The following is a 19,056-nucleotide window of genomic DNA, read 5'->3' as shown; positions in this document are numbered from 1 at the left end:
CCACCCCTTCTCTCTCGTCTATTCCCGCTACCCCCTTTTCTCTCTCTCTCTGCTACCTCTTCCTTCTCTCTCTTCAAACAGCTCAGTTGGTTAGAGCGCAGTGCTGATAAAAACAAAGTCGCAGGTTTGATCCCCATAAGCTGCATATTCCTGCATTATAAGGGGGTCGGACTAGATGATCCACAGGGTCCTTTCCAACTCTGATCTATATGGTACTTCTATTATTCTCTCTCCCCATTTTCCCCAGGCCACCCAAATGAAATTAGGCTGAGGGCAGCAGTTTGCCCACCCTGTCCTAGGGGTGTAACTGTCTGTGTTGTCCAGTAAAGTCTTTTTTTGGAAGCATTGGTCAAAATATATTTTAACTTGCTGTGCAAAATAAACTTGTGGGACTCATTGCCACAAGGTGTGGTCATGTGTGTTTGTGTGTGTGTTTAAAGTGCTGGACAGATTTGCAAATTAGTCTCCATCAGTCATAAAAGTTGAACTGGGTGGAAGGTTACTGTGCATAAGAAGCAGCTCTTCTGAACAAGGGTGGGTGGATAATGTGCCCCTGATTGACAGCTGTGAGGAGTCCAGTGTTCAATTGGAGAGGTTTTCATGGTATCTATAACATATAAACAAGCTGCACTCTATATGGTGTATTTATAGCCTGTAAACAGAGCAGGTGTTGGGGGAAGGAGGGCTTGTTGCTCTGGGCCACAGGAGGTGGTGAGTTTCCGTCATACACGGGCAACCAACAGGAAGTTTGTGGCCCAGCCACCACCCCCATCTCCCTCAAGATCTACACTTCTGACTATTTAGTTTTGCCCCTAATCTCCTTTCTACAGCAGTGGCAGTGCCTTCTCTCATCCAGGTGAGTAGTGGACCCTTTCCATAGGAGTTGGGGCAGCTGTGGAGGGTCACTTCAACTCTTCAATAAGTTTCTTTTCATACTAACTTCCTGGCTTCATTCTGTCCCCCCCCCCCCCCAAAAAAAAATAATGTTTAAACTAGTAGTCATCACACATCTTCCAGCAGTGAGTTCCACCAGTTAATTTGGGCAATGTACAGTGGTATCTTAGGTTACAGATGCTTCAGGTTACAGATGCTTAGGGTTACAGACTCCGCTAACCCAGAAATAGTACCTCAGGTTAAGAACTTTGCTTCAGGATGAGAACAGAAATTGCACGGTGGCAGTGAGAGGCCCCATTAGCTAAAGTGGCACCTCAGGTTAAGAACAGTTTCAGGTTAAGAACAGACCTCCAGAATGAATTAAGTTCTTAATCCGAGGTACCACTGTATGAGGAATGTTTACAGCAGGGGTCAGCAAACTTTTTCAGCAGGGACCCAGTCCACTGTTCCTCAGACCTTGTGGGGGGCTGGACTATATTTTGAAGGGGGAAAAATGAACGAATTCCTATGCCCCACAAATAACCTAGAGATGCATTTTAAAAGCACACATTCTACTCATGTAAAAACACGCTGATTCCCAGATCGTCTGCAGGCCAGATTTAGAAGGCAATTGGGCCAGATCTGGCCCCCGGGCCTTAGTTTGCCTACCCATGGTTTACAGCTTTTCAAGCGGGACAACTGCTCCAAAATGTTGAAGTACTGAGTGCTCCTTTTTCCTGGTTCCAGTCAGTCAGTCAGTCAGTCAGTCAGTCAGTCAGTCAGGATGGCCCTTTCTTTCAGCACCCGCCATTCCATATCACACACACACACACACACACACACAGACTGTCTTCTCATTGGGATGGTCTGGGGCATTTTTTAAAGGGTTGTTTTGTGTGTGTGTGTGTTCCTGCAAATGTTGTGGTTTATTAGTCAGCCCCATTTTGACCTTCTTTCCACTGTTGTTTAATATGTTTCAGTCTGTCTGAATGTCTCGTTTGTATTTTACCTAGGTATTTGCCCAAATCGGAAATATAAAATGTTGTTATAGTAGTTTTGCTTGCTTGCCTAATGGTAGAATTCCAAAGTTGTTGCTTATTGGACCTGTGAGCTTCCAGTTATACTCGCTTGCCACAATGGCTATGCTCTCTGCATACCAGATGCTGGGAAACATCGCAGGTAGGGAGAGTGCTGTTGCTTGTGCTCTCCTCCCAAGAAGCATCTGGTTAGTCATTTAGGAGCAGGGGGCTCCCAGACTGTGATCCCTGGACCACCAGCGGTCTGTGAGCTTAATTCAGGTGGTCTGCGGCATGTCTGCAGATTTGTGGTTGAAGATGGGAGTTGGCACATCCTTCGCATGAAATATAACGATTTTCAATCGCTTCTCTCTTACTTTTTACATTGTATTTTACTGCATTACCATTTGAATTCCTTGGTATAAAATATAGAAGAAATAGAAGAAGAGGCAAAAACACACAGCATCTAGCACAACACATTGTAGTTGCTACAAAAGGCAGACCAAATAATCAAGTGGTACGGATTGGGTCCAAGTTATCTGAAAGACCATATTCCCTGGTACAAACATGCCCTGGTTTTGAGATCTTGGGGTGGGGGCCCCCCTGCTCTTGGTCTCGCCACCTTTGCAGACAAACTTGGTAGGGCTGTGTGTGGGAAGGGCCTTCTCGGGGGCTGCTCCCAGACTTCCTTAGAGAAGTTGAACTGACTCCCTGCTTGTTGTCCTTCCACTGGCAGGTGAAAACTTTCTGGTTCCAACAGGCTTTTCGGAACTGACTACTTTCAATGAAAAGGCTGGTGCTCTGCTGTTTTTATTGTAATTATCTTTGTGTTTTAATTGAATGATAGATATAGTTTTAACTCTATCAATGTTTAATATTTTTATGATTTCACCCCTGTTTTAAGCTGTTATTATTTTTATCTGTAAGCCACATTGAGTTGCTGTCAGGGGAAAAGGCAGCGTGTTAATTAATAATAAGCACCCACAGTAATACAGTGGTACCTCGGGTTAAGTACTTAATTCGTTCCGGAGGTCCATACTTAACCTGAAACCGTTCTTAACCTGAAGCACCACTTTAGCTAATGGGGCCTGCTGCTGCTGCCGCACCGCCGGAGCACGATTTCTGTTCTCAAAGTTCCTTACCTGAAGCAATTTTTTTGGGTTAGCGGAGTCTGTAACCTGAAGCGTATGTAAACTGAAGCGTATGTAACCCGAGGTACCACTGTATTCAAGAAGTCTATGGAAGGGTGTCTGGGAACTGCTGCCCTAGGGAACAGGACTAGATGGGCCATTGGCCTTATCTAGCAGGCTCTTGTGTTCTTATGGGGTGCTGAGGGTTTGCAATGGGCCCCCCTGCTGGGTTTGGGGCTTGGAGCGCAAAGCTGCTCATCACGTCTGGTGCCAGCCTAGTCTGGAACGTACCTAAACCCACTGCTGTTGAAGTGCTAAGCTAGATGTCTCCCGTGAAGCTTGCACCCCTTTACTTATAATAATAATAATAATAATAATAATTTATTATTTATACCCCGCCCATCTGGCTGGGTTTCCCCAGCCACTCTGGGCGGCTTCCAAAAGAATATTAAAATACTATGTTACATCAAACATTAAAAGCTTCCCTAAACAGGGCTGCCTTCAGATGTCTTCTAAAAGTCTGGTAGTTGTTGTTCTCTTTGACATCTGGTGGGAGGGCGTTCCACAGGGAGGGCGCCACTACCGAGAAGGCCCTCTGCCTGGTTCCCTGTAACTTGGCTTCTCGCAGTGAGGGAACCGCCAGAAGGCCCTCGGTGCTGGACCTCAGTGTCCGGGTAGAACGATGGAGGTGGAGACGCTCCTTCAGGTATACTGGACCGAGGCCGTTTAGGGCTTTAAAGGTCAGCACCAACACTTTGAATTGTGCTCGGAAACGTACTGGGAGCCAATGTAGGTCTTTCAAGACCGGTGTTATATGGTCTCGGCGGCCGCTCCCAGTCACCAGTCTGGCTGCTGCATTCTGGATTAGTTGTAGTTGTAGTTATATTCCCACTGAGAATACTCCCACATTTGCTGCTGAGGGATCCTAGGATTTGTCCCCCAACCCAGTGTGAAAAGCATTGCTGTATGACCCCCTTCTTTTGAAAGGCTCATCTGGATGGAGGAAAAGGTGGGGAGTTGGCTCCTTACAGTATTTTATATATCAATTATATTATATTATATTATATTATATTATATTATATTATAGGGACGCAGGTAGCTTTGTGGTCTAAACCACTGAGCCTAGAGCTTGCTGATTGGAAGGTTGGCGGTTCGAATCCCTGCGACAGGGTGAGCTCCCGTTGCTCAGTCCCTGCTCCTGCCAACCTAGCAGTTTGAAAGCACCCCAAAAAGTGCAAGTAGATAAATAGGTACCGCTCTGGCGGGAAGGTAAACAGCGTTTCCGTGCGCTGCTCTGGTTTTGCCAGAAGCGGCTTAGTCATGCTGGCCACATGACCCGGAGAAACTGTCTGTGGACAAACACCGGCTCTCTTGGCCAGTAAAGCGAGATGAGCGCCACAACCCCAGAGTCGTTCACGACTGGACTTAATGGTCAGGGGTCCTTTACCTTTACCTATACCCGTATTTTTCGCTCTATAAGACTCACCAGACCACAAGATGCACCTAGTTTTTGGAGGAGGAAAACAAGAAAAAAAAATTCTGACTCCCAGAAGCCAGAACAGCAAGAGGGATCGCTGTGCAGTGAAAGCAGTGATCCCTCTTGCTGTTCTGGCTTCTGGGATAGCTGCGCAGCCTGCAATCACTCCATAAGACGCACACACATTTCCCCTTACTTTTTAGGAGGGAAAAAGTGAGTCTTATAGAGCAAAAAATACGGTATATTATAATAATAAATATTATATATAATAGTAAAATAAATATATATAACACTTTACAGAATTTAGGAAGAGGCAACCTGAATATGGCAAGGTGGTGAGAGACAAATTTATGGAATAGGTGGAGGAGAAGAGCCACCACCGCTGGCTGCTAGTTGTCATATAGCTAAATGGAGCTTCCAGATTCAGAAGCAGTCTACCTTTGAACACCAGCTGCTGAGGGACATGAAGGGGGAGTCTACTGCTGTGGGAGGTATCTGACTAACCTCTCTGGGAGGATGTGGAATGCTGGCCTAGGTGCCTTTTTGTCCTCCTGATCCAGTAGGGCTCCCTTTTACAGAGGGGTTGTTGCCTTTGCCGCTACCCTCATCCCTGACTGTTTGGCATGCTGGTTGCTGGAAGTCCATCAAGACCTGGAGGTTGCCCCCACAGGTTGCCCCCATATTCTGTCCTGGCACTGTCCTTTTGGAGAAGAATTAGATATTGCATCATTGTAAAAGTTTGAGAAAAGGGCAACCAAAATGCTCTAGGGGTGGAGTGCTCCCCCACGAAGAAAGGTTGCAGCATTGGGGACTTTTTAGTAAAGAGGCGACATGATAGCAGTTTTCAAAATCTTGCATGGCAGGGAGAAAGCGGATAGAGGGAAAAAATTCTTCCTCTCTCTAACACCAAAATTTGTGGACATCCCATGAAAGCTGAATGCTTGAAGAATCAGGACGGAGGGGGCAAGGGAAGTAATTCATGCAGCACATAGTTAAACTATGGAACTCACTGCCACAGGAGGGCCATCAACTTGGATTGCTTTAAAAGAAGACTGGACAAATTCACGGAGGAGAGGGCTATCAATGGCTGCTAGCTGGGAACAACTGGGGCTCTTGCGCTCGGATCCTGCTTGGTTTCTCCCAGGCAGATCTGGTTGGCCACTGTGAGAACAGGATGCTGGACTAGGTGGGCCACTGGTCTGATCCAGCAGGCTCCTCTTCTGAGAGTGAGTGGGGTGGGGGGCAGAGCTTGCTCCGCTGCTCTCTCTCTCTCTCTCTCTCTCTCTCTCTCTCTCTCTCTCTCTCTCTCTCTCCTCTGAGCCTGGCTTGGTCCCTCCCTCCCCAGCTCCGGGAAGGGGAGCGAGCGAGCGGAGAGAGAGAGTCACACCCATCCCGGGCTGAGAGTTACAAGAGCGCAGCCCTAGACTGGGTGCTGCCCACTCGGTGCGCTCCTGCGGCAGGGATACCACGCGAGAGAGCCTGCTCGCCGGGGCTCAGCTACCGCCTCCAGGAATCCAGGACAGGATCGGGGTCTGGGCAGAAGCAGCGACCGGGACGACGCCGGGCATGGCCGTGCCGGGCAGCTGAAGGCCACGGACCCGCAGGTACCATCCGGGCGGGCTGGCAGGCAGTGGGGGGGGGAGGTGGTCAGCTTGGGCCGGGAAAGGGGGGGAGGTCTGGTAGCCCCATCGCACGGCCACAGCCTCACCAGGGCTGACGGGACTCTATTTAATTTCGCCCCCCACCCATCCTCCTGCATACTTGAAAATAAACTTGGGCACATTTTTGCAGAGCACAAGTTAGTCTCCTTCAAGCGCCCCCCCCTCAAAAAGTTTGTATGTTTTAAAAGCTGTGCCTTGTCGAAAAGGGTTCCCCTCTCTGTTTGCTTAGCCCCCCCGTCCAGCCTTGGCACCTCTGGGCAACGCCCTTGGCACACGAGGCGGGAGGGTGGCGGAGCTTCCGCAGCCCTTTTTTTTGCAGAGAAGTTGATGGAAAAGTTTGAAAGTTTTGGTGCGCGTAGAAACCGGATCGGTTTCGGGTGCGGAGATGTGACCAAGCGAGCGGGAGATTCCGGGATCTGTGCCGATTCGTATTTATTGGAAACCGAAATTATGGAAATGACTCTGGAGAAGAGCCACCCACTCACTCCCTCTCACTTCGAGAAAGTCCAGGGCTTTCCGCTGGGTGTGACCCCGCCCTATCGTACTTTGAGGGGAGGGGTGCCCATTGAGAAGTGGGGGTAGCAAGACCTGGTGAAGGAGCGGGGCTGGATCCACAACTGGGAGGCTATCCGCGTGTGGATAGGCGGTGTGTGTGTGTGTGAGAGAAAGAGAGAAAACCATCGGCTTGTTTACACGACGTTAGTTGGGCTAGTTGGCTGGGGGGGGCTTGAGGGGCGATGCGAGGGGGTGGTGCTTTTGGAAGTAGGGTTTTGTCCGGAGGCGAGTCTGATGGAGGGGAGCTCGGATGTCCCCCCAGGGTTGCTGCACGAGACGCTGGTGCGCATGCCCGTCAAGGCGTTGGCTTACTCCGGAGTGACTTCTTTTTGTGGCATCCAGTTTGCAGATCGGAAGGCGTGCAACCCTCAGGAGATCGGCCGGTTGCAATCAACGGGTGTGTGTGTGTTAGAGATCCCCTCCCAACCTCTTCGGACTTTTTGAATTTTGAGGGAATGACGCCTTTTTTGCGTTCTTTCGGATTACGGGGGAGTAAGGTCTGCACAGTCTTTTGCAAAGCTCATCTCTGCCCCCCCCCCCGTCCTAAGGGTGTGTTTTTTTCTAGGGGCTGGATGGGCTTCGAAATTCCACTTCCCTCCCGAGAGTATTTTTTCTCTTGGCTTAATTCGGAGTGGCTCCCTTTCGCATTGCTTGTCGAGAAAAGTCTGGTCATCTGTAGAATGGGGAATGTGCTGCACTTACGAATCCGCGTGCAAAAAAAAAGGGGGGGACGCTTTGCGTCTTGCGCTGGATGTCACTTCGGATCCAGCCTGCAACAGGCGCGGCGACTCCTCCTGGGCTCAAACTTTTGCGCGTCGTTTCGCCGGAGAGGGAGCGGCCGTCCGTCCCCGCGGCCGCCTCGCCTGGCTCAGTCCGGGGCTGGCCCTCTAGTAGGTGGGGAAGCTCCTCCCTGCCGCTCCCCCCCACTTGGCCCCCCTCCAGCTGCCTCTGGAATGCGGTGGTTGGAAAGACTGACTAATGCGAAGCAGGCTTTTTAGCTGGCAGAGGGAGGGAGGGGCTGAGCCCCGCTCCAAAACTTGGGATTGAGGGGGGGCGGGTGAGTCCAGGAAGGGATCTCTCTCAAGCAGGAGAGAGGGGCAAAAGAGCCAACACGTTGCATGCAAAGTAGGGGGGGGTCTCGTCTGTGGAGGCGCCTTGAAGGAGGGGTAGTGAAGTTCCACAGAAACTGGCTGTGTGCATGCTTTTCTGTGGGGTGAGGCTGGGGGAATCTGGGAGCTCTATGAGTCTGAGGGAAAGCACTTTGCACGTGGCTTGTCAGCAGGAGCTGTTTAGGTGTGGAGCAGGGCGAGATTTGGGGAGGTTTTCAATAAAGAAGACTATTCTCTGTCAGTGTATGGGGCATTCTGGGGGAGCCAGGGGCCTTTGCACAGCTATTGGTAAGCTATTCCATGGGGCTTTGAAGAAGTGTCTACAAATCCATGGGACAGACTTGAAGACGTGTTTCTTCTGTAGGGTAGAGTTACGAAAGTTTCTCTTCCCTCTGCAGCCAAACTCTCCTCTTTAGGAACACAGATATTTTAATGGGACCATGTGGGGTGTCTGATCTAGGGGGCTGCAAATAATTCTGTGGGAGTTTATATAGCTGAGGGGAGTGCTTGTTCCATAACACTGGTGAGTTTAATTTTTAGAGGCCCACTGGGGAGATTTATAGAAATGTGCATTTCTGAGGCTGTGCCCCCTGGGCTAGGCGGTTGAGCAGCTCTGTGCCCCACCCTATAGGAATCCACAGTGGCAATAAGTCCCCCACCTTTGTTCTGTGCACCCCACATCCTTGTCCTGTAGCAGACATGGTTCCCCTAGCAGATTGTAGGGGCCAGTTTAGAGCTCCGTCTTATTATAGAGTCCACTCTTGTTGGGGAGTTCCTCCACCTCTTCTCATCCAGGATTGTTGTTTTCCTCCTGGCTGGCTCTCCAGAGCCACAGATGGCTCCACAATGACACCCAGCTTTGCTCTCAGTTCTGCTCTGTATCTCTGGGCAAGGCCGAGATTTGGTTAGGTGAAAAGGGTGTTGGCCTCTGCCCTGGCAGGTAGGGCAGGCCGGAGCATACTGGTTCTGTCGCTTCTTCCTCCTCCACCACCGTGGTTGCTGGATCATGGGTTTCCTTTGGGCGTGGCACCTCTGCAGCAAGCAAACTCTGGCCTGGTGCAACACTAACCCCCCAGACACTTTCTGGAGCAGTTCCTGGCCCCATGGCAGCTCGCTTGGAGCTCCCACGACAACCACAAAAGTTTATTTGAATTTAGTTGACACTGAACATTAACTCTCACCCCCTTTTTTTGTCCTGCGTGGCAGGCGTCCCAAAAGCTTTCCTAGCACAAAAGTTGCTGGGTTTCCCCTATAAGTCTCCACTGGAATGGGCAGCTCTGAAAAGGGGCTTTGATGGGTCGGGAGTGGAGACACTTTCTCCCCCAACCCCACTTTTCAAAGTGTCTTCGAGGAGAGGCCAAACGTCCCAAGTGAACCAAGTTGGGGGGGGGAAGTGACCCATACACAAAGCAAGGCCAAGGGGTGTCTTGGCCAGGCTAGCAGGCTGGACAAAGTTTTGTGTGTGTTGTCTCTTTTAAAGTGGTAAGATTCATGGTTGGCGCCAGAGGCACAGTCGGTCAGCTAGGGCTTTGGCCTGGGGACTTTGGGGGCTGTGGAGGGGGTGGCTCGCTTGGTTGGTAAGGGAGGGAGAGAACTTCAAGTTCAAAAACTCCCAACTCCTGACATGACGCTTTGTTGGGGTGGGCAGCCAGTGGGAGCCCTCCAGATATTGCTGGCATCTAACTCCCATCTGAACATTGGTCATCCTCGTTGGGGGTCCGGCTGCATCAGGAGTGCCCCATGTTCCCCACTCTTGCCCTATTCTGAGGCCTAGTAGTCCTCAAGTAGCCAACCCTGTGCCTTTATTACTAGACTGCAGGTGAGGGCTCAGCTGACTGAATGCTCCCTGATCACTGGGTTTTATTTGTTGGCATGGGCGCATATTCAGTCACATAAATTGCAACCTGTAGCTGTATAGCCCTGACAGAAGTTTACCACCTCAGTGAGAAGCAGGACCTTGAAGCGCCCATTGAAAGACAGCAGATTTAAGAGATTGCTAGGACAGGACAAGAAGGCTTAAAAAGCAACCTGAAGACAGCCCTGGCTGAGTCCCCCGCAAACGTTTCCTTTCCCCCTCACTGGCATTTTCTTCCCCTCAGCTCTTGAAAGGGACTCTGTGTTTTCCAGCTTCCCTGCCTTGTCCACCTTGCACCTTCCTGCCTGGTAAGGCCTGTGTTGCATTCCTTCTTCCAGTTTGTTCATGAGGTGGTTCCTGGCCTGGTCTTCAAGGCACAGTGTGTTAATTTGCCTTTCACCATGTGTCCCTTTGCTGCAAGGGTTTGTTGAGGGCACAATTAAGCAATGGGAGAAGAGACAGAGAGAGAAACCGCTTTGAAGGTTAACATTACTTTAGGGTCCGAAAGAAGGTCTTTTCCACTGGAGTCTTTCTAAAAAAAAAGGGGGTGATTGCAATTATTTCAGGTTGCTAGTGTACGTTTTGGGACGTGGTCTTCCCAATACCAAATTTCGCTGTTCAGGGACAAATCGACAACCAGAGGGAGGATGGTTTTCGACCACCTGGAGAGAAGCTTTGCATTTTGAGGATTGCATGCCTGCCAGCTGCTAGGTAATACAGTGATACCTCGGGTTACAAACACTTTGGGTTACAGACTCCGCTAACCCGGAAGTAGTACCTCGTGTTAAGAACTTTACCTCAGGATGAGAACAGAAATCGCACAACGGCATCAGCGGGAGGCCCCATTAGCTGAAGTGGTACCTCAGGTTAAGAATGGTTTCGGGTTAAGAAAGGACCTCCAGAAAGAATTAAGTTTGTAACCAGTGGTACCATTGTACTACATAACTTGGCTTTGCTTGACTCTTTTAGCTAGTGCACCACCCAAAATTAATCTCTGGCTTTCCTAATGTAAAGGCTATTATGTTGCTCTCTTTTTCTACTTCTGCCTAACCAGGAACTTGGGCATTTCGTATACGGTGTGAGGCAGATCTGGGTAATAGCCTGGCTTTGCGTTTTTTGAAACAAAGAGAATCCTAGGTGTGTAACCTGATCCCTGCAAGCACCTAGCAGAAGGCTAAATCAGTCTGCAATCTCCATCTTCAGACTGAGTTCAAATGCAGATCTCAAAGTTTAAACCTCATCTGGACAACTCAAAAGTTTGCACACTGTTTTGTAACAGTTTGGCTGATTTAAATAGAGATGTGTTGCCCAGCTGTGGATTTTGGAGTGGGGTGCCTTCTCAGTTCTGGGAGAGAGTTGTAGGTGACTTTAAAAAGCAAAGAAACCCAACCAAAAACCTCTTTTTTGGGGGGGGGGGGAGAGAATTGAGTTCCTTTGGACATCCCTGCTCTGCAAGGGCGGCGGCAGCGTTTCTGCTCACGAGGTTGGTGCACGTGAGACGTGGAGTTAATTCATATGTTCCTAAAGGAAACGTAGCTCAGAATGTGCTGCAAAGGCCTGGTCCTTCCAGGATTCCTGTCCAAGATTTTTTGCGGATGCTGCTTTGGAGAAAAACTGTTTCCTTGCCAGTTTGGTATTGTCTTTGAAAAGGGTGGAATAATCCTGAACGAGAAGGACAAATGGAAAGCAAAAGGCGCCTGGGATTTCAGCTCCAGAAATGGAGGAGAACATTGCCTTGGTGGGGCTAAGATATGGGGCGTGGAAGAGAGAAAGAGAGAGAGGAAAAGTGGGAGGTTGTATGTCGCTCTTGGGAAATCCAGAAAGCACAGGCTGGTCCCTGTTAGTAATTTCAGAAGCATGGTGGAGCCTTCAGCCGAGGCGGTGAGTAACCCATTAAAAATCATCTGAATTCAATCCATTTTCATAATTGCTTTGCATAACTTCGACTCTTGCATCATTCTGGTTTTGCTGGTACTAGGTGAGCGGGCAAGGGCACTGGCGTTTCAGAAAAAGTTTCAGTTAGCAGCCCCTCCGGCTTCTTGAGATTTCATCAGCTCACACGCTTTCAAGCATACATTTCACAACTATAAGGACTAGAAACTTGATTTTTTAAAAAAGAAAAAGCCAGGACTGTCAGGTAGTTGAATCCTGTTCTTAACTGTCCCCATTCTGTCCCCCATCCGTCGTGCCCCTGTCGTTCTCCAAAATCTCAGCATTCACACAAAGTCCTGCCTTTGAAAACAGCTCTGTACAATTTAGCCTCCCATACACCCATCCCTTCGTCCTCTTAATCAAAGGCAGTAACCTGTTTTTTGCAGTTCTGGGACACTTCACATGTTTGTTGAGGGTGTGTAAGAGACCTGTGACCCTCATGTCCTTGCTCCTCTTTTGGTACACGAGAACGAAGGTGAAAAGGGGAGGGGAGGAAGCTTCCCTTGCCTAGTTAGAAAACCAACAGCTGCAAGACCAATTTGGCTTTTCATTGACAGTGTGATAATTGACAAAGGGACGGACAAACTTAAGCCTAGTTCTTACTGAGGCGGTCCGCTTGTGTCTGGAGTGGCTTCTTCCAATTGCAAGTTGCAGCTGTATGGGGACAGGGGGTTGAGTCCTTTGGTTCAAGGTGATCTCTCTCCCGCCCCCCACCCCCCAAGTCTGGAGCGATACATGTCATCCACCTTAATGGGAATTGAACTTTGAACTATCCATGAGGGCTGTTGTGGCTTTGCTCCACACTTTGGAGAGCAGCGAAATTAAGCCAGAGTGTGTTAGGCCAGAATTCCATGAAATATTAGAGGACGAAAACCCCAAAAGTATTGGGTGCGGAATTACTAAGTTCCCGAAGAATCTTAGCTTTCCTTTAAAGAAAAGAAAAGAAAAAGAAACTCACCAAATTCCTAGCTTAATGGTTGCGCGTATCTGTGCTTGAAGATATCTGGGCTATGCCCACTGAAATATCAGAGGGGTTTTGGGGAAAATAGTTTGTGTGGTTAGGGCATCCACATTACATGCCTCCATATGTATTCATGCAAAAGGAAAGAGCATGCAAAATTATGCGCGTTGCAAAATCCTGCCTCTCTCAGTGCAGAGCGCAGATGGCCCTGGGCATAACTGGCTGGCAGAGTAAGAACCTCCCCCATGTTCTTTGAAGACTTGTGAGGTTCCAAGCTTCCTGACTGACAGCTGCCAACTCTCCTTTGTTCTAGCTCCAAGCACGTCAGCTTCCTATAGAAAGATCTCCCCCCTCCCCCTGCCACCCCTGGCTCTTGTGCTTTTCTATGCTATCAATTAAAACTTCCCCTTTCCTGGTTATTGGTACCCATATCTTTTCTGCTACTGCTCTAATAGCTTTCCGGGCAGGGGGCAGAATGGAAATTTAGAACTGGGAACTGGTGCAGGTGAAGGAATAAAACCGCCTCTCCCCATTGCTGCTCTGCTGCAGCAACTTTTGGAGTCCCTGCCTCAGCCAGCTACTTTTAGGTAAATATGATACATGCACATTCTGGTCTTCCAAGCTTCATCCGTTTAGGCCTTGAGTAAGCTCTTTTAAAATGTGAAACAAGTCTCTGGTGTGTTGTGTGTGAGCATCATATACAGAAGAAATTGACACACTGGACTCGCGCATTCAGCATCCTTTGGTTTCATTTAACACTAGCAACCAACTTTGAAGCCCTCATGGTTACAAAGGGGGAAAGTGCAGGGAGAGTTTTCAGAGGGTCAAGTACTGGACTCAGTTCCATGGCTTTCTGTGAGAACACAAGTAAATTCTGTCAAATATATGTGGTTTTAAATTCCAGCAGATCGTAATTTTGGATTTGTTCAGTATGCCGCCTAAGCAGCCTCGTGTTCGGAAGTGGATCATGCTCTTTATGCATTCTGGATTGGACCAGGGTGCTATTGGGACAAAAAAAGCAAGAGAAGCCAAAAGTGTGCCATTGTTTCCCACAGCTGTGAGTCATGCAGAGATGCAACGGGAAGCCTTGGCTGGGGTTGGGTAATTCGGCTAAATCTCTGGGTTGGAAGTGATTGTGTGAGATGTAATTATCTGGTTGCACCTGATGTGGAAATGCGTCTGCCGCTGGCAGGAGCCGATTGGATGGAGTTAAAAGTCCTGATCAGGCAGAGAAGCAGTGGGCAACCTCCTTTGTGGCTGGGTGGGTGTCATTATTTATGTGAGCATGCTCACAGCCCTCTCCTGGCATACGGTGTGGGGGTTACTGATTCTGTCAGGGCTTCCTTTAGCCGTGATTCCTGCATTGCAGGGGGTTAGACACGATGACCCCTGGGAGTCCCTTCCAACTCTACGATTCTGTGCTTCTGCTGCTCTGTGCAACTTCACCCCTTCTGCCTTCTGGAGTGGGAGAATGTCTTCTCATCTGCCTGCGGATGGGCAGCCTTTGGGGCTGTTTCCCTGGCGTCTCTATCGTCGTTCTGTTCTTCTTTCCCTCCTCTGCACCCCATTTCTCCTGGGCTCCTTTGGAAGGAAGGGCGAGGTTTAAATCTAACGTAAATAAATAAAAATTCATGCGCAGGGGATATCGTTTAAACAGGAAGGCAGACAGTAAAGATCCTCTTCCGTGAACGTAGGTGATTGAGGGGCAGTTAGACTTTGGCAGGGGAAAGGCAAGCACCACCCTCCTCCTCCTCCTCCTCCTGAGAGAAAAGATCTTCACCTGTTTGCCCTAACCGGTGACTCTGGAATGAGAGGCAGGGACCAGCCCATGCATTGTGGGAGCCATGTGGGTGTGTTGCTCAGTCCTCCAAAGGCATCTTTCTCTTTGACATGTGGCAGGCTGGGTCGGTGGAACCTGCTGGAGTTTGACTGAACTTGGGAGGATAAAGGCAGCTAGCTGCTTGATTCCTGCTGCAAGTGCATATTGTTGAGAGCTGGACTGAAGACTCTGACTTCAGCAGAAGATAATGGCATTGTTCTCAACCTACATGGTCCTGACCAGAAGGATACTGGCAATCTGTAAGAAGAGCCTTGCTAGATGTGGCCAAAGGGCCATATATCCCAGCGACCTGTTTCAGGCAGTGGGAAGCTTTCAAAGGGAGGGGGGTCCAGAGGCACTCACCCACCCACCTACTCCGCTTTGAGCCATTGTTGACTCCCAAGAACTGGCGTTCAGTAGCTTTGCTGGAGCTAGTTCAGCAGAGACTAGATGGCCACCTTACAATAAAATAATGCAGTGTCGAAACAACAAATAGTTTTTGAAAGCAAAATCACAATAAAACAAAGCACCAAAGTGATCTATAATAAGATAAAATTCCAACGTATAATTGGAGGAACGAAAGTGTTTTTGTGTGGACCTCTTGGGGAAGGGACTTCTCCCTCCCAAGATGGAGTGCCACAATCTAAAAGCCCCCATCTCTCGTTACCCATCTCTCCTGATTGTAGCAACTAGGTTGGTTTAGGCAGGAACAGTTAAGCACTGCAAAGTAGTGCTTCCTCTTACCTGTCCTGAATCTTAAGCCCATCAGTTTTGTTGACCTGGAGTTTAGTTCTGCATGTGGGAAACACCCCCCCCACACACACACAATACTTTCTCTGCACTGTGCAAAATGAAGAAAACTATGGAACTCGCTTCCACAGGAGGCAGTGATGACCACCAGTCTAGATGGCTTTAAAAGAGGATTAGACAAATTCACGAAGGAGGAAAGAGTTATTGATGGCTACTAGCCACGATGGCTATGCCATACAGCCAGAGGTGAGAATGCAGGAGGGGAGAGGGCTCTTGTGCTTAGGTCCTGCTTGGAGTTTCTCCCCCAGGCATCTGGTTGGCCACTGTGAAAACAGGAGGCTGGTCTAGATGGGCCATGGGCCTGATCCTGCAGGGATCTTCTTAGGTTCATAAAGAGATGTCCCTGCCTTACAATTAAATTTCAACACAAGACAAAAGGAGTTATTTGCTGCTTCCTTTGCCCAAGTGAGCTTAGAATCAGCTTAGGGAGGGTCTGGAATAGGACACAAGGAATCTGGAGGCCAGTCTGACCCAATTTCACAAAGACTGGAGCACACAGCACCGTGTTTGCTTCATGTGAAGGTGATGCAAGGAGGAGACACAACCACAAGAATTCTAGGATTGGAGTGTCACAGGGTTGGGGCAGAGGCAGAATGCCAGATCCCAGCCTGCTGCAGCCCCCGGGGGCAACAGGAGTGGCAAAAGCTGCTCACTTCTCTTGCTCTGGCCTCCCCACTCTCTCATGTTTTTTAAATATCGTTATCAGCCTGATCTCCCTTGCTTCTTTGGGGCTTGCCCCAACACAGTAGGTGTGAAGAGCTGGGTGGCGAGGAAGGTGCCAGTGGTTGGGCTTGTTCCCCCAGTACCTGAAAACAAGACAAAGGGGAACCAGCAAAAGGGCCTGTTCATGCCCTGGAGATCGCTCAGCAGCTTCAATAGGGGACAAGCCAGGGCAAGTCAGTGGAACCAAGGAGCCTGGGATGTGTCTGGCCAGGTTATTGTACAGTCAGCTATCGCAGAGGAGCATGTGCGCACGGAAGGGCTGGGTATGTGTTCTTGGTCTCCACGATACCAATGGGATGTGTGGGTGTGTGAATTGATTGCGGGGCGTGTGTCTGTGTACTCTAGGCCTGCCAAGGTGGAACCCATGAGTGCAGCAGAGGATTCCAGGGGACACCTCTTTAAGGCACACACTCAAATCTCAAACAAGTTGTTGGCCAGGGTCTTCATACCTTGTTGTTCTTGCCCCCCCCCCCCCCAGGTCATTCCACTTTGCTGCTTCCCACACAATCCACATGTAGGCAGTGTTTTGTTTCTCATTTCTCATTTCTTAAAGCCTTCTTAAAAGGTCTTGCAGGGCTGTTTTTCCCCCACATTGCATCCAAAACCTACTGAACCTGTTTGACTGCAGCGATTGAAGGAGGTGTGCCTGCACCAGAAGAAGTGAAAGCCTTTCTCAGATCCCTTTCAGTTTCCCTGAAAAATAACCCCCTGCCCACATAAGTCTTACAGTTGTAAGGTAGTTTAGGTTTTCAGGACTTGTTGTTGTTTAGTTATTCAGTTGTGTCCGACTCTTCGTGACCCCATGGACCAGGGCACGCCAGGCACTCCTATCTTCCACTGCCTCCTGCAGTTTGGTCAAACTCATGCTGGTAGCTTCGAGAACACTATCCAACCATCTCGTCCTCTGTCGTCCCCTTCTCCTTGTGCCCTCCATCTTTCCCAACATCAGAGTCTTTTCCAGGGAGTCTTCTCTTCTCATGAGGTGGCCAAAGTATTGGAGCCTCAGCTTTAGGATCTGTCCTTCCAGTGAGCACTGGAGCACTGATTTCCTTAAGAATGGAGAGGTTTGATCTTCTTGCAGTCCATGGGACTCTCAAGAGTCTCCTCCAGCACCATAATTCAAAAGCATTAATTCTTTGGCGATCACTAGCCGTTTGCTAGTGACATGCATTTCATATTTGGGAAGCTGCTACACCCAAGTGCAAAAATGGCAGCACAAGCAACAGCCCCAAGAGGATGGCAGGAAACATGGTCTTCTGAACACACTGTGCCTCCACCTCCCTGCTTTGAACAACATTTCTGCTTTCCTTTCCCGTCCATGCCCGTGTCCCAGCTTTGTGCAACTAGGACGGTCAGTGAACCTTTCCTTTGTGCTAGAAATGCTTTCTCTCTCCCCTGCATGCACACCCACTCCCTTTTGTCTCCTTTCTGGGTGCCCCCAAGCCAATGTATCTGGCAAGTTCTTTGCCTTCCTAATTGAATTTTCAATGCCGCTCATATGACTTTATGGTTTGGTGTTGCTCTGGATCACCAGTGGAACAAAGGCAGGATTTTCTTCCTCTTCTACACAATCCAACCCTTTCAATCCCTGCGTTGATTGGAGCAGAAGGGGCATGAAATTGAAAGGGGAAGAGAACAGGATCCTGCTTGTCCTGGGGAAGGTGGCCCCCCAGTACAAGAGATTGTCCTTGCTTCAGAAGCAGCTCCCCCCCCCCCGCATTCTTGGAGCACTCCTAATACACCAGTGCAGATGCATGGAAAGCTTAAGTCTATGTGAGCTTTGTTTGCAGTGCTGGAGAACAGAGAAACTCTGATCTTGTGCAGTTTTCTGGAATCTAGAGAATCTAATCAGAACAGCCCTTGCATGAGACCAAAGATCCATCTAGTCTTGATGGTGTGTGTCCCTTCCTTCCTTCCTTCCTTCCTTCCTTCCTTCCTTCCTTCCTTCCAGAATGACTGACCCCAGCAAAACTATCCACTGAGCTTCATAGATGAGTGAAATCTGAAAATAGATGAGGGATGGGGAGCCCATGGTCCTTCAGATGTTGTTGGGATTCTCAGTTTACCAACATGGCCTGTGGTCAGGGACAATGGGAGTTCTAGATTAGCAACAACTTGAGAGCCAGAGGTTTTCCATCCCTCCTCAGGTAGAAGCAGATGATGTACCTAAGCAACTCAATATATGTGCATTGACTGAATTGTGCCTAATTTCGCTGGCAGAACTGGCCAGGTGTGCAAGTTCTCTCCCTCTCACCACTGTGTACAAAACTCTACCTGTGGAGTTCAGACTTTACATCAGCCTAACAAAGACCAACGTCCTGGGTCAGGTTGTCACCCAACACTCCACACATCAAGCGTTGATGACCACATGTTTTGGGTGGTAGATGGTTTTGCCTCCCTGGGCTCCATCGTAACCAGCAATCTCTCCATTGATGCTGAGCTGGCTAAGCATATTGGCAAGGCAGCTATGGCAATGGCTTTCCTCTCTGAAAGGGTATGGAAGAATGTGATGCTAATGACCAACGCAAAGATGAAAAACCAGCTCTGCATTACAAAGATGTCTGCAATTGTGACATGAAGGCTGGCGACGATAACTCAGCTTGTGTGGGAATCCCTTGCAGACAAACCACAGTGCCTGGAGACAGTCATTCGGGTCATACATCCACAGCAGTGACCAGAGGAGGAATGACTGCTGGGAGGGCCACATGGCCCACCTGCCTGAGCAGAACTGGATGCCTTCATCTGCCCCAGCTGCAAAACATGTCTCTGCAGTGACAGCGGGTGCTGTAACTCTCCAGTGGTTGACTTCACCCCCCCCGAAGGCACACTCCTCCATTGTCTCCCGAGACAGACAGATGCCAATCAGCCTCTGATTACAGTGTTTGACCTTTTGGTCCTAGGTCAGAAGAGTCTGTCCTTGCTGACTGATTCTCTCCCTCCTCCCACTCATCTGTTTTATATGTCAAATAGCCATCACAACATATACATAAAACTCGTAAAACAGGCGTTATGCAACTTACTAAATCTCAGCAGCGAATAATAGTGAGACAAGAAGATTGCAGAGGAAACATACCAGGGCATAGTCACACCCTCTTAATGTTTGACATGTGAAAATTGGGGCATGCCTATGTAAGC

At 49.2% G+C, this 19,056-nt stretch overlaps 2 protein-coding genes across 5 annotated transcripts in view; one reads left to right on the top strand and one right to left on the bottom strand.

Annotated features, from left to right (window-relative positions):
* NAALADL1 (N-acetylated alpha-linked acidic dipeptidase like 1) overlaps positions 1-19,056 on the bottom strand; it is a 318,716-nt gene that overhangs the window by 90,107 nt on the left and 209,553 nt on the right. The gene's annotated exons all lie outside the window — the stretch shown is intronic.
* The window catches only part of AHNAK (AHNAK nucleoprotein), a 54,728-nt gene continuing 41,615 nt past the window's right edge, over positions 5,944-19,056 (top strand). For all 4 annotated transcript variants that reach the window (XM_080985912.1, XM_080985911.1, XM_080985910.1 and 1 more), the window contains exon 1: positions 5,944-6,100. The gene's annotated coding sequence lies outside the window, so the exon portion shown is untranslated. The remainder of the gene's footprint in view (positions 6,101-19,056) is intronic.

Source organism: Podarcis pityusensis (genome assembly GCF_964106645.2).
Source record: "Podarcis pityusensis genome assembly, chromosome: 16".
Taxonomy (NCBI): Eukaryota; Metazoa; Chordata; class Lepidosauria; order Squamata; family Lacertidae; genus Podarcis; species Podarcis pityusensis.
The sequence above is the reverse complement of the archived record's forward strand: the minus strand, read 5'-3'. Positions and strand labels throughout refer to the sequence as shown.